Source organism: Triturus cristatus, chromosome 8 (genome assembly GCF_964204655.1).
Source record: "Triturus cristatus chromosome 8, aTriCri1.1, whole genome shotgun sequence".
In the NCBI taxonomy this organism is placed as follows: domain Eukaryota; kingdom Metazoa; phylum Chordata; class Amphibia; order Caudata; family Salamandridae; genus Triturus; species Triturus cristatus.
Genome location: NC_140591.1, coordinates 121,491,521 through 121,507,579, shown reverse-complemented (window position 1 = coordinate 121,507,579; position 16,059 = coordinate 121,491,521). Strand labels below are relative to the sequence as shown.

At 42.8% G+C, this 16,059-nt stretch overlaps 2 long non-coding RNA genes across 2 annotated transcripts in view; both read left to right on the top strand.

Annotated features, from left to right (window-relative positions):
* The window catches only part of LOC146801676 (uncharacterized), a 522,872-nt gene that overhangs the window by 241,602 nt on the left and 265,211 nt on the right, over positions 1 to 16,059 (top strand). The window lies entirely within an intron of this gene.
* The window catches only part of LOC146801678 (uncharacterized), a 31,353-nt gene continuing 18,351 nt past the window's right edge, over positions 3,058 to 16,059 (top strand). Inside the window, exon 1 of the long non-coding RNA XR_014967637.1 lies at positions 3,058 to 3,199. This is a non-coding gene — a long non-coding RNA (uncharacterized LOC146801678). The remainder of the gene's footprint in view (positions 3,200 to 16,059) is intronic.

Below are 16,059 nucleotides of genomic sequence, written 5' to 3'. Positions count from 1 at the left end.
GTTTTAGCCATGTTGTACACCAGTGTGGCTGCTGTGCTGCATGGCTAAACATTTGTGGTGTGGAGTGGCATGGGGTGGACTGGAGTAGGATAGATTGGGGTAGAGTGGAATGGGGTATACTGGAGGAGCCTGGAGTGGGGTAGACTGGGGTTAGGTGGTGCAGTATAGGTTGGTTTAGAGTCGGATGGAGTGGGGTAGACTGAGGTAGCATGGAGTGGAGTAGACTGGTTTACAGTAAAGTGTGGTAGATTAGGGTAGCGTGGAGTAGATTGTAGTGGGGTACATTGGGATAGAGTGAAGCAGACTGGACTGGGGTAGATTGGGGTAGACTGTAGTGGTGAAGAGTGGGGTAGATTGAGTAGAGAAGAGAAAGGTAGGTTGAGTGAAGTGGGGTAGATGGAAGTGAGGTCAGGTAGATTGTAGTGGAGTGGGGTAGATTGTAGTAGAGTAGGGTATATTGGGATGGAATGGGGTGGGTAGATTGGAGTGAAGTGGGGTACATGTGGGTGGATTGGGGTAGACAAGAGTAGTTTTGGTAGATTGTGTTAGATAGCAGTTTGGTAGATCGGGGTACATTGGGGTAGAGTGGAACGAGGTATATAGGGATAGATTAGAATGGAGTAGATTGGGAAAAAGTGGAGTAGGTGGATTGGGTTAGATTGGAGTAGGGTAGGGTAGGGTAGATTCAAGTGGTGTAGACTAGGTAGATTAGAGTGGAGTAGAGTGTGGTAGACTGGACTGGAAAAGAGTGGGATAGACTGGAGTGGAGAAGAGTTGGGTAGACTGGAGTGGAAAAGAGTGGGGTGGGGTAGATTAGGGTGAAGTGGGGTACAGTGGAGTGAAGTAGATTGAGTGGATTGGAGTAGATTGGGTGGATGAGAGTATGGTAGATAGGAATGGTAGATTGCAGTGGAGTGGGGTAGACTGTAGTGAAGTGGACTGGGGTAGATTGAGTTGGGGTACATTGAAGCAGAGTGGGACAAAATAGAGTGGAAGAGTGGAGGGGTGTGGAGTGGTGTAGAGTGAAGTAACGAGCCCTGACATAGAGTGTCTTACGGTGGAGTGTCATGGAATGGAATGGAGTGGCGGGGCATGACACAGAGTGGAAGGGCATAGAGTGGAGCAGAGTGTTATAGAGTGAAGTGCTGTAGATGTTGGTAGAGGGTTGTGTAAAGTAGAGTAACGTAGTGTGGACTATGCATGGTGTGATAGTTCACTTCCATTACAAACAACACATTTTCAATTTAAAATTTAAAATGGGCATTACATTTGCACAGACATACCATTTTGCTGCACACAAGTGATAATGTATTAAAACATTTGTCCATCACCCTTCAGAATTACAAAGAAGTACATAATTTCTATTTTTCTCATTCTGATGTATTCTGAAATATCAGCACAGTTAATGTTAATTGTGCGCTAGAAAAGATACCATCATACAGCCTATACTCTTGAATAGGAACTCAATAGGAACATTGTCACATACATTCTTTCGCTTTGAAGTCAGCAGAAGAAAAGTAAACAACAAGTTCTCACAGAGTACAAAGCCTGACATTTGACCTCTGTCTTATTTGACCTCTATCTTTGAATGTACAGCAAATGAGACAAGATAATAACAAGATTTAAAGGCCTGTTTACAGATAACGAGTACCTACGGGATAAACAAAGACAAGCTGGAAAGCCTAACACAACAAGAAAATGAAAAAGTCAGTTAGGAAAGATACACTCTCTGGAGTGGCTCAACAAAAAGAAAGAAACAGCCCCAAAAGTGTGAACATTGTCACATACATTCTTTCGCTTTGAAGTCAGCAGAAGAAAAGTAAACAACAAGTTCTCACAGAGTACAAAGCCTGACATTTGACCTCTGTCTTATTTGACCTCTATCTTTTAATGTACAGCAAATGAGACAAGATAAGAACAAGATTTAAAGGCCTGTTTACAGATAACGAGTACCTACGGGATAAACAAAGACAAGCTGGAAAGCCTAACACAACAAGGAAATGAAAAAGTCAGTTAGGAAAGATACACTCTCTAGAGTGGCTCAACAAAAAGAAAAAAACAGCCCCAAAAGTGTGAGCAGTGCAAGGACACAAGTACTTGGGCCATGCTCTAGGGGAGGGTCACATTGCAAGAAGAGGGAAGTGTGGACTGCAGAACTAACCAGCAGGAAGCAAGCACTTGAGAGTAGCTTTGAAGCCCACCAATGTTAACTAATGGGAAGGCTCCAAGCCTACTAACAGTAAACAAAATGTCTTGAAGAGACCAAAAAATGTATGGCCCAAAAACTAGCACTCTCAGAACCTCACACTGCATTTATCCACAACTCTCTGTCGCGCTATCATTGACACTCACCCACGTTCTGAAATCACCCGACTACCAGAGGCAACTCAGTTTGCAGTATGGGCTTTTAATATATCCCATGAAGAACAAAAATACAGAAATACAGTACTTAGGTGAATAAAACGCTCTTAGGAAATAGGGACATGTACACAGTTCAACGTGAAGTAAAATGTGTGAAATTAAACAGTGAATGAATCATTGACGTGGATTGCTTGAAGGTTTGATTTACTCATTGTTAAGAAAGAAATCATTGTGTTTGCTTGCAAAGTTAAAGATCAGAAAGATACGGCCTGGTTGGGGCCCATTTTAAAGTCGTTTTTGCTGCGCACCCACCGCATATAGAGCCTTGACTCACTACATTCATATAATTTCAATATTCTGTCCCACTCTCTCACTGGCAGCAAAGCCAGACATCCCATTAGTGTTGTTTAAAGAGGGCTGCAACTGTCTCGCACAGTTTACACAGCACAAATAACCTGCCAAAAAGCAGTTAATCAGGATCAAGAGTCCTGGTGCCCTAAAATGAGTGCCAGAAGGGTCCATCGGCAACCATAGTAAAATACATCATCCTGTTTGGCAATGTACCATACAACTGCTGACTAGTTTTACTACCATAGTATGTGGCTTAATTAACAGAGAATATGCTTATGCAAAAATATCAAACCATTAAACAAACAGATCTGAGGATATAAAAGTGGCATTAAAGTATTGAAGAGCAATCCATATCCAGAATCTGACAAACAGACTGAATTGAGGAGACTGCACAAAACCATGGCTCAGAAGGTGTTCTATGGCCTGGCTCTAGTCCTTATTATAGGAGTCATGCTTTTGAATGTACAGCCTGCTGAATCTGCCGAAGGTAATGTATAATCAATTTATCCACATTGTGTAGTTCAGCCAACTTGAAAATAAGTGTTATCAAGGCAAAACTGTTGGCTGGCCCATAACTTCTGGGGGGAAAAGTGAACACTAAGGTGATTAGGGAGTATCACAGAATACGATTTTGGTTTTATTCTCACATAATGTATTCCTTCATTTTGTCCATGTGGCTCACGGGTACTTTCTTGTTAGCTGAGAGTCAAAAGGGGTTTATTCCAAGGTAGCTCATATCTGGAGGGTCTTTGAAAGAGTCAGCAAAATAAAACTATGTTCAGGGGATGTTCTGGCAAAATACAATACCATTTAAACACTCTAATAAATGATTTACGCTAATAGCGCTGTCATGTTCCAAAAATAAAATCTATATCATGACCTTATTGTGACATTGACTGTATGACCTTTTTTAAAAACTCTCAGTTTTTCATTCTTAAAAGTGATTTAAATTGGGCAATTATAGATGGCAACTAGAGTTGTGAAATGTTGGGTTAAAATTCAAAGTGTGAAATTCAGAAAAGGCAGTTGTAGGTGCACAGCAGATGCATGCCCCCAAGTGTGGTGAAATACGGCGCAGTGTACTGGGGTTTGAATAGGCATCCGAATAGCAGAAGTGGAGGTAATGAGGCAACACAAACTATGCGGTTCACTCTTTCAAACCTTATGAGATGATCTGTCATGATCAGTGTATGTGTTTATGGTACTCGCAGAGCACGAACGTGGTCAAAAAGCAGCAGAGTGCTCTACTAGGTCAAAGGCAAAGATATAATAGCCAAGTGATTGGAGAGGGGCTGGTATGGAGGGGGACTATTAGTGCCCCACGATCAATGGGTCTGACTCCATCCCATGACTGCAACTAGGTACAGAACACTATCTCCCTGAGTTGTGTAAAGGCATTGCTGTTATTTACTCCTTCATGTTTAATCTCTCTATGCTGACGGTTAAGGCTGGTCTTCACAAAACCACCTCCGGTGGAGGCCCTACCCACCAATTTGAGTGCAAGACATATAACTTTAAACATGAGCTTTCTCTGAAAACAGATTCCCCTTTACCTAAAAATATACTCCAATAAATTATAGCTGAAGGCAGAGAATGCCCTCTCTAGTCTTCAAAATTGTATTATTCTTATTTCAAATGGATGAAGTGGTAAAGAGAATGGAAGTGCTGGGGAAACAGATGAGGAAAGAGAATGATACCATTGCCCAGTACCAAACAATGTGACTAGGTCCATTGTTTTGCTCATTTCCTGTAATCTGCTCCATATGAAATGCAGTAAATTCCACAGCTCCAGTTCTCTCAACATGGCGTGAATGGGTGCAACATGTGTGCTCCATCAATCTTAAAGGATGCTGGCTCTCTAGCTCATTGTGGAACCTCAGTGGTGAATCCATAATAGAGCAGTAGTGTCAAAATGCTACTGCTCTGTCAGCTGAAGCAGGTACAGTGAGGCTGCTGCTGGGGTGTGTTGGGCTGACAGACAGAGGCTCTAATACCACCAGCACTTGTCAGAACAGGACAGCAAGCAAGGGTTCACAGGCAGCGGTTACTTAAGACACAGCTTTTTCTTGAGGGTTGTAGTCCACAGTTGTGTTCATTGTGCAGGCAATCTACCTTATAAGGACTGAAACCCCACAGAGTTTTTCATCTTTCAAGGAAAGGAGATGTGGGGTACAGTGAATCCAATATCCAAACAAGCTTTATTCGAAAGATTATGTCATAAAAGCACATACAAAAAAACAAATAATAACATAAGTGATAACAATAAAACATATGCAACAGTGTAGAATAAAGCCTGAGCGGCTAAACAACATCACCATGGAAGAAAATTATCTATTTAGCTCTAAAAAACCATTAAGATCTTAAATAATAAAACTTGATTAAAAAGGAGAGAAATTCCTATTTTACAAATTACAGAGCATATTTAATATTGACAGTTGAGTTATTTTGGCTCTTTAATAGTAACTAGATTATGTACAGGTAATCACTACCTTATTTAGCCTTAGCGAGACGTAGGGAGTTTGCTCTTTTAGCCCACGACCACCCCAAGAATTTTGCCATTGTTATGGCCAACGTTGGTGATGTATCAATTCAAAGGATTCGTCCAGCTTCACTAGCTCTTCTTGTGCCTTGGAGCATACAAATTGGTGTCAGCCAAGCACGGCGTGGAGCATCATAACCAGCGCAAACAAACAATAAATGGGCCAGTGAATCATTACTAAGCTGGCATACCGGGCATATTTCATCAATAGGTTTATCCCATTTGGTAGTAAATGTTCTTAGTGGCAGTGTGCCCACTCTGAACTGGATATATTATTTCCGGTCGAGCGGCTTTGTAATTTGGTCCCAATAAATCTCCAAACTGGGTGTTGATTTACTTACCAGGAAATGGCCAGTTAACGTGGACGAATCACTGGTTCTGTGTATATTAAGCGGAACCTTTTTCCAATATTTCGCCTTCAGGGTTTTTTTGGTGGGAAAATTGGCATTTATCGGGTCCTTCCACAATGAAATCATACCAACACTTGCTATACGCTCTCTCACCGCCCATAGCCATTTTATTCAATGAGAGGTATCTGCCTTTATTACATCAAGAAACCCATGTGCATACACTTCAAGTTCGGAAGTAGTCCATGGCCTTTGTCAATACAAAAGGGGATATAATTTGGCTATATCTGCAATAGGTTTCCTCCCAAGATCATACAGTAACGGACAAGTTGGGGTACTCTGTGGTAGCCTGGTGATTTTCCTCAAAAATCTATTTTCCGATATTGAAAGCATAGAAAGGTTCTCGCACCCCCATAGCTCTGAACTATAGAGGGCTGAGCTCATAACTTTCAAGTTATAAATCTCAAGTGCCGGGCTAATTGGCTTTGAGTATGAGGTATTATGTTCCTTATGCAACACTCCAACAATTGCCTGTGCTTAAGAGATGCCAAATCAATCTGATGGTTAAATTTCAGATCGTCCTGGATATTAACCCCCAAATATGTAAACTCTTTGACATGCTCTAGTGGCCGATCATTCATTAAAATACCCCCTTTATAGGCCCTATGCGGATTAAAAGCCATTACTTTCGTTTTCGACACATTGACCTCCAAGCCTCGCTTCATGCAGAACTCCTCAAAGATTGTAAGAGCTCTTTGGAGACCACCTGGCGTCTTGGAGATAATCAATGTGTCGTCCGCAAACATTAGTATGGGGATTTTTTATCCTACTAGAGTTGGGGCATCCATAGGGACCAATCTCAAACATGATACTATTCCATTGATGAATAGAGAAAATAGCATCAGTGCCATCACACATCCCTGGCGCACTCCTCTTTCTACCGGGAAGGATTCGGTGACTTCGCCCTCAATGCCCCATCTAATTTTTGCATTTTTGTCCTACTCCTCGTGCACTCTCATAGTGAGTGTAAGTAGATCCAGTGGCATCGCCATTTCTTGTAAAGTACCCCATAATTTGTCTCGAGGCACGAGGTCACACGCTGATTTGAGATCAACGAAAGCGGCATACAGACTACCCTTGCCCAGCGTCACCCTCTTCCAATAGAGCAAGGTAAACCTAAACACTTGATCAATGGTGCTTATAAATGCCCTGAACCCAGCTTGCAGTAGCGATAAAACCTTAAACTCATCAATCCACTCTTGTATTTTACTAAGCACTAGTCGCCCCATTACCTTCTGTAGACAATCAATTAAACTAATGGGGCTATAGTTCCCTGGGCATGATTTGTCCCCTTTTTTTAAAAACCAGACTAATTTCTGCTCCTTTCCAGGATGCTGGGACTGGAGCTCCCTGGGCGATGGCATTAGTCAACAACAGGATATATCAGCACCATCTTTCCTTATCATGGAGGAATAGGTCCCCTGGGATACCGTCGGGGCCTGGCGCCTTTCCTGCAGTTATGGAGATTATTGCCGCTTCAACCTCCACCCTACTAAAGGCCTTATCCTGATAAAGTAACCTGGTAATATCACCCTCAACTTCAACTACACGTGCGGATATTGGGGTTTGAAGTGGTTCACCCAGTCCGTCTGCAAAACATGATTTTGGGACTGACCGGACTGCCCTCCTCTATCCCATTTGTAAACATTCCAAAACTGTTTGGGATTTTTCATGGCACAGGCCTCCCTCTGTTCCTGCCATCTTTTATCATCCCATATTCTCTTTGCCTTTGTTTGGGTGGCCCTGTAGATATACCTGGCGCTTCGAACAGCTAGTGGCTCACCTACTTTAATGGCAGCCCCCAAAGCTACTCGTGCTTCTCGACACTCTTTATTAAACTAATGCCCATCTTTCCAATTTGTGGCATTTTTATTTCTACCCTACTTGAAGAAATGAGTACGCAAGTGGGTAAAAAAATTGTTGTGAATGTGAGTTGATTGCTCCAGGGCCAAAGAGTTTACTACACAGACATCTAGCTCGCTTATGGCTCCATCCATACCATTTTTGGTGCTTTCCAGCAGTTCAGGCATCTCAATTATTTTTACCCATTTAAGGTGTCTCATATCGTTAGATAAAATAACTTCACTTGGAGAGTGGAGTGAATCATACTAGCGCTGCAGCAGTGGCATGCTGATTGTGCACCCGGCAGGGCCAGCACTTCTCACCACGAAAAACAGCATCTACCTTCATGACTATCTCACTCTAAATTTGTTTTGTTATTTACTCCTCCTTCTCAATTTTTCGACAACTCAAACCTCATGTTTTTGTGTGTCAGTTTCATTTTCTCTCTTTATCCGTTCTCTGAAACTATACGCCAACTCATTCATTCTGTCTTCTCCTAAAACCCCTCTGTCAATTATCTTCCATTCATTTGGTGATTGTGCATGTCATATCCCATGTGTGATTATCTCCTGCAGTCCTACCTTTGAGCATGAGGCGACTTTGATACTGTCACTCTCACTCTCCTCATCTAAAAATTAACATTATACAATGATACAACCTGCTCTGGCATGTGGGGTGGGTCCATTATACCTGCTTTATTGAATGCCTCAGTGAGTTCAACCCCACCCTTCTTTTCCATCGGTGGCACCCCACTGTGTCCGCTTTTATAGTTATCCTTTGGGGGGCAATGAGGATTATTCACATTTGGATCAACCTAAATGCTCACCAATCCCCTGCAATTCCCCCTACATGGTTAATACAAGTACTCAATATGAAAAATGTGTGTCCACAACCTAGCATTGATATGCTTGTATTCAAACCTTAGAGTCCCGGATAACTGACTATTTGCTATTGCGTGCGTTGACTACAGCTGATAATGCACACATGTTGATTTTCGGTATGGTACTCATACGGGAATGTGACTATGATTTAGTGTTTCTTCCCTTTTCAAACGTTTGTGCAATTAGCAGAACCCTTCTTCGGTTTGGTACTGCATTTTCCATGCAAATGCTATGCTCATGGGTAACAAATGGTTTCAAGTTAGGAGTGAATTTTAGGTGAAACTCCAAATCAAATATGGAAAAATCTAATTTCTTATGACCTTTGGATTCATTGGTGCAAATTATTCACTTTATAAGTCCTGTTGTACCAAGAGAGCACACCAACATATTTCCTGTACTTCTTGTGAGTTTAGAACACGACCCTGAAGAGGTTGGGATCTCATTGTAGACATAGAAGACAGACCACCTTTTCCAAACCTTGATCTCTAATATCTTATGTTATGTTATTCAAAACCTGCCAGAACTCAAACTACAAATAAAAGCAAGACCTTTATTTTCCTGAGAAATGATAACAGCAAGAAAGAGCTCCTAGATTCAGTAAAAGGTTATTACAGACAATTTCTGCAAAACTGTAATGAACTACATGAATGGAAATAAGAGGATAAGCTTTAAGATACTGCAATGAATCATCCCTCACATATTGATACTGGAGACTCTAGTGAACTATAAATAAATCAGTTTCCTCTGTTTAATATTAATGCTCTGGTTCTACCAGCTTGTGACTGTCATATATTCAGTAACAGGACGTGAAACCCTCAACTTCTTATAGTAGCATGCTTGCTCCATGCTATAGGTGGATGACTGAGTCCATAATGTGCCCTGGTAAGAGTGTAGCATAGGACACACCTGTGCCTGTATGTAGTAATGTGAAGTTTAACATCAGGATCAAGATGATCTGTGAATATAAATAGACTTAAGTGACTGAAGAAGTATGTCTACTCTCTTTATAGTTCCTGAGAGGCTCCTAGATCATCAAGTTCTCTCACAGGCTAGCCTTTTCTAAATGTCACATATACACTAGCCTGGGGCCAAATCGAAAGAAGTTTGGAATATTTGTGATAAATCCACAAATCAGTTATTTAGTTACCACGCGCAGTAAACATGATATCAAAGTGGATCAAGTTCAAAATAGGATTAACCTATGGCAATATTGGTTTTGCCTGTTTTTTCACATGTAATGATATGAAGTTGCCACTAGCATTGTGCTAATCCTAAGGAGGAGAGCTGTCCCATGCCATACATTGGTATTACTACAGTTGTAAACCAAATTCCAAAGTCTTTAGAAATGTGTGTTTACCCGCTGACTGTACATTGTACAAAACGTTTTACTACCCAAACTTCGGTAAATGAGGGTGTTATACGGTTCCTATCAATTAAGTAGGACTGTGTATCTGAACAACATAAGCTTCAGAATATGGGAGTTCAGTTCACACATACCATCAGAAAACATTGGCCTGGGTCCCAGCTAGCCCACAGTGCCCCATCTGAACCCCTAACCCTACCAGGGTACCAGAGGATATCAGCAACCTCGAACATAACCACTCTTTATTCCCCAAGCAAATCGTGAAAACTGATCTACCATTTCATTGTTTACATTTACATACCCAAGGTAAACACAAGAAAGATACAAATTGACTTTTCTTTTTTTGAAATAATACTATCCTTGTATAGAAAGAGTGTGCTGCATTTATTAGGCAGAATAAACAAAGCATTGTAACTAGCATTACAAGAATGGTGAAAAAGGTAAACAGTTCAACCATTATATAATTACTATGCTTTTACTCGCACTTAACACTATCTATACTATTGAGACGAAAGTGGGAGTACCCTCTGCAAGATCCCCTGGGATAGCCCAATGCGCCATACCTGAGTATAATGTATCAGGAGCCCAGCTTGTGTAGGACAGGCTATCGTCCTTTGCAGGATAGAGGTCAGAATCATCAGGACTGCATCTTAGCTACAGGGCGTCATGTTCCAAGAAAATCCCAGCAAAAGTGCTCCTCTGCCAAATGTATCACAGAGGCCATTTACATAATTAAAGCACTGCCCCAATGTCATTGTGTCAAATGTGCTGAGCTGATGCTATGGTTAGTCTTTAGTCTTAGAACTGTCTCCAACCGGACAACCAAATACAGTGGCATCGCTTCTATGTGCCTAGCTTTATACAGAGTGTACTTACTAAGAAATTAACTGCATGTATAGTAACTTCTCAGTACATTATCATGTAAGTGTCAAACATGTAAAAAGTTACCGTTAAAAAAGGGTGTCAAGCTAAAAAGTGAAACTAAAATGGAGACTGAGAGCAGGCCCTGTTGTGCTTTACAACAAGGACCAAGGTCTTCATTGTATAGTTTTTGAAACATCTTTAAAGTTCTTGTTTGCATATTTGTTAGAGAACTATTTTTAATTTAAAATTGTGGTACTTAAGCAGAGAACGCCTTCAAGAATTGGCAATAAGGGACTTCCAGTTACTTGCCATTTGATATTTCCCAGAATGCCATGTTTAGGTATGTAGCTGAGTTCAAAGGGGAAGTGGCCCATTAGAGGCTGTGTTCCCTGTGAAAGTCAAACATGTGCTTCAGAAGCTGCCTTCATTGGAGACTCAGCCTTATCAGCATCAGGCGAGATGCAGCATCTTCAAAGTGCGCTGCCTGTAGGTGGGACTGTCTCTGGCAGAATCTTATGTGATAATCTGGGTGAAGGACCTCTTCTCCAAAGTGGTTGAGTGTCAGTCCTTATATACTAAATCCTATCAGGGAATAGAATTTCTGACATAAGTATAGGAATGTCTGGCATAGATTATGTGCATCAAGGTGTACGTCCAAACATTTCGTTATGGACATGTGAGGCGAATGGCCATCAATTCAGACTACAATATTTTAGCTATATGTCTGTATTTTTCCTTATTTGACCTTGGCATGCTCTCTTCTCGGCTCCTGCTCCTGCTCTCCTACTCTCCTGCCTCTGGCAGTACCAGGAAGCAGGCAGCCAAGCTCCCTCCGGACCCTCCCCAAAGCCAATCACAATGCTGCAAGCAGCGTTGTGATTGGTGGGGACGCCGCCCAACAAGGTCCTTATGGGGAGGCCATGTTCTCCATGTAGGCAGAATTGCAGCCTACATGTAGAAGGGCAGAGTGTGCGTGACTGGTTTGGGTTGCCCCAGAGGGCCGTCCAAACAGTCTTTGTGCACTCAACAGTGGGAAAACCACTCCTCCTCTGACCTGCTTGCTCGCCCGCCCGCAACTAAATATAAAATGGTTTGCCCACTCGGTGACTCTTTCCTGTTGTTCCCACCACTGTTAGCCCACTTGACAGAAGCTGCTATTATCAATTCAGGGGTGCCTGACCATGATGCAGTAAAAGCATGGCTTAATCTGGGGGTGCTGCAACCTCCTCCAGTGCAATGGAGGCTAAAGTTCTCCCACTACAAAATGCCCATTGATTAAAGATGCTTCCATGGCCACCTCCAGGCATGCCTGGACCACAATTAGGAGACTAGGAGACAATGGGTTACCTGAGTGACCATTGGGCAGCCAAGAAAGTGACAGTCAGGCATGGCACAATGTAGGCTGCTGCCCAAGGAAATGCAAGGCACTCCAGTTGCAACGCAAACTGGAACAAGTCAGCCATACTCTCAAGACTCAATACTCCTCCACTCCCACAGAGACTACATCGGAAGCCTTGGTGCAGGATAAAAAAAAGTCTTAGCTCACTTTACATTACTAGAGCAGAAACTGGCCTTTTCCATCGGAAGCAGTGCCACAAAGAGAGGGAGGACAGAACTAAGCAAATTCGAGCCCTATAGGCCTGCCAACAAGAGGCATCCCACACTATACCTGCCAACCTCCATGCAGATGGCACACCCCGCACACAGCCACTAGATATTCTGGTGCCCTTTGGAGCATACTATGCACCCTGATGCACCTCAAACATCACAAAAACACCCGTTGACATAGACATTTTCCTGATGCAAAACGCACCCCCTAGATTTACTCCACTGCAACACTGAAAAATTGAGGCCGCCATTACTGAGGGCAAAATCACAGAGATTATTGGGGACCTACCATACAACAAGTCCCCTGGCACAAACTGGTACGACTCTGAATATTATAAGATGCAAAAGGACCTTTTAGTGCCCATGCTTTGTACGTTCTTTTTGGAAACACACCCCACCCAGACTGTTAACATAGGTCAACATTGCAATAATTACTGTTATCACCAAACCTGGTAAGGACCCATTGCACTGTGCAAACTACAGACCAACTTTTCTTCTTAATGCCAAAACCAAAATCTTGGACTAACTACTGGAAAAACGACTACAGCAAGTTACTCTCACTTTAGTAATATGAGATCAAGTGGTATTTGTTCCCCACTGCTCCTCCATGTCGCATCTCTGAGCCCTCTCCCACATTTCCTGCAGGTGTGCAGTGATAAAGATGAAAAATGACTAATCTCTCTTAATGCTTCAAATGGCATTCAAAAGGTTGATTGGGACTATATGTTCCACATACTACAACAGGTAGGTATAGGCCCATCGTTCTTAGCTTCGGTCCATAAACTTTACAGTCACCAAAAGGTAAGGGTGGATTTTCACGGCTACATCTTTACACCCTTCACTATTCACAGGGGTTCAAGAATAGGCTATCCCCTCTCTCCCCTGTAGATTATCTTTGCCCTGGATCCCATGGTGATCACCATTTGAAACTCGCAAGAAATACAAAGCATACCAACCACAGGAGGGATTAATAAAATATTATTAAATGCTGATGACATCCAGGTCACTCTTCTCAACCCGACCTTCTTGCTGGATGCCATGATGGAATTGATCGCCAGCTTCTCAAGCATATCGAGATACAAAGTGAACTGGTATAAATTTGAAGGCATGCATTTGACTCTTCACCTGCCCACCACTGTTCTTAGAAGGCATAACATTTTCATAAACCCCTGACACCCTGAAATACTTGGGTATTCTGATCTCCCCGGAACTGACCAACATCCTTACACGTGAACATCAAAGCAAACTTTCACTTTTGGGACCTGCAAGCCTCTACCTATGGGCCAAGACCCAAATGATCAAAATGAATGTGTCACCTAGACATAACTAACACTTTTTAATGATCCTTCTCCTCGTCCCTATCCTACTGATGTTGGGCAATGAAGACTCACTCACAACCTTACTATGCGAATCTGGGCAAAAGCCAAGTTCAAACTTGCCAAACTGTATCAACTGTAAAAGGTGGCATTAGATTCCCCAGCATCACACATTACTGGCAGGCATCAGAATTCATGCACCTCTGTTACATCCTACACACCTCCCTGGACACCCAGAAATGAGTTGCAATGGAAACGGCCCTGAATGGATGCATAAGTGGACCTAGAATGCTCTACACTGGTGTCCCTGACTGCCTCCTCTCTTCCCATCCAGGCTTGGCCACCATGACCTATGCCTGGAGAAAAGCTCATACACTCCTGAAAATACATCTCACACTTCATTTTCTGGCCTCTATTGGTGTAAGGCATTCATGCTGATAGACGGTAAAGAGCCGTTATGGAATGCCCCAAGCACTAATGGTGTCTGTTCTATAGCCGGCTTGCTTATAGACCAAACATGCGATTCCTTTGCTGAAGGACAGGCCCAATTTAACCTACCTTCACAATATTTCTGGGACTACCAGAGAATACAACATTGTTTACGGAAAGTATTAGCTCCACCTATCTCAGTAACACTGGGAGGCCTCTCCTTTCCTGGACCACTTGAAAAAACTGGTTATACACAAAGGGGTGGTGTCTGTTCTCTATCAAATACTGACAGACTATCAATACTTCACACCAGGAATCCCTCCTTGAAATCCTGGTGGTCAAACAGGCCATGTATAAAATATTCAGATGAGGATTGGCAAAACTATAGGCCACACATGATGGCCATATCAGGGAAGCCAGACTAAAATTAAACTATTTTAAAATACTTCATCAATGGCATTGGATACCCTTTCAACTACAGCAATCATTACTGCTTCCAAAAGTGACATGTACGCGGTTTGGGCCCCTGGACTGAGACATTGTTAATTTCCAGTGGGAATGTCCTATATTAACCCACTATTGGACATCTGTGACCAATATGATTGCACAAACCCCATGACTCCACCCAATGCCCGGACATCCCCAATCAACAATACAGATGGCATACTATGGCACTGGCAACAGCAACAATCTGTATCCTAAGATTCTGGTGCACTAACATCTTTCCATCCTATGACTCCTGGCTCAAGGAAATGTATAAAACTGCAGTCTGTGACCTCACCGATGCCAGGCTGAATGATCGACTGGAGACATTTCTAGAGCTGTGGAGTGTGTTCATTAGAGGCCCCTGGACTACTCCATATAACCTGGTACAAATGGACTATGAGGAATCTGATATACAGCCTTACCCATGGGATTTATCGGGGGAACCCGTGTTGAGGCTCAAGAACACTTGTCTGCAATTAGCCAAAAGACTTTCTCAGAACAAAAGATAATGGACACCTGAAAGGTAGGAAGGTTCCCTACTATCACACTTCCCCTCCCCCCCCCCCCCACCCCTCCACCGCATTTGTTTTTTTTTACTGTTCACCACCAAACGTCCCCGTTTCCCATCCTGGATTCCCCCCTTCTTATAGGAAATGATTAAATGTACCCTGTATCAGTACGAAGCCAAAAGGTAGGATACTTTAACTTGCCATACATTGGACTTTCGAAGGCTCCTATAGTCCGGTGCTTTTGAATAGTCCAGTAACTTGACTGTGCATGCTGACACGTTTGGTTTACGAGGTTTTAATTTTCTGTAGGGTACATGTGAAACCCAGTAGAAAAGTGTGAATGGGGGTAGATTGACTGGTGAATAAATGTCTACCTTCTGACGACCATTATTAATGCTTTGCCTTAGTGGGTTGGTGTCTTCTTGACAGCCTTTCTCTCAGTTGCTGCACAAAAACGTAATGCTGTAAATAGTGACACAATATCTGTACATGAACTTTACAGCCCTGTTCTTCTAGGAATAGTTTGACTTATCAATTGGCAATCAGTGAATACGTTTAGCTTATCCATGTTAATATTCCAGGGTTCCAGGTTAGGTTGACTTTATCCCATCACAAGAAAATCCTAAGAACTTAGGGGCAGAATTATGACGACTTTCGCATCCCTCCAAATCGGCAGGGATGCGCCAGGTAAGATGCGTCACGCAAGTTTACCCTTGCGCCACCACAGATGCGCCGCATTTACTATGCGGTGCATCGTGGCGCAAGGATGAAGAGATGTGTGGCGCATCTCCCGTCAGACGGGTGGCGCATTGCTGGAGTCGTGTCGCATGCTCGACGCAACTCCAGCAATTCTCGTGGCCTGCCCATATATAACGTGGTGCGTCACGCATTATGCCTGCTTCAAGCAGGCGCAATGTTTTGATGCAGCGGTGTCAGAAAAGTGACTGAATGGAATTTTGTAGATTTCACTCAGGCACTTTACTGAGGCTTTACTGCGCCAGAACCCCTCACCCCGCGCCAGAACGCCCACGTGAAACCTGACGCAGGTTTCATGTAGCGCAGGGCTTTACAACATGATGCATCTCCCTAGATGCGTCACGTTG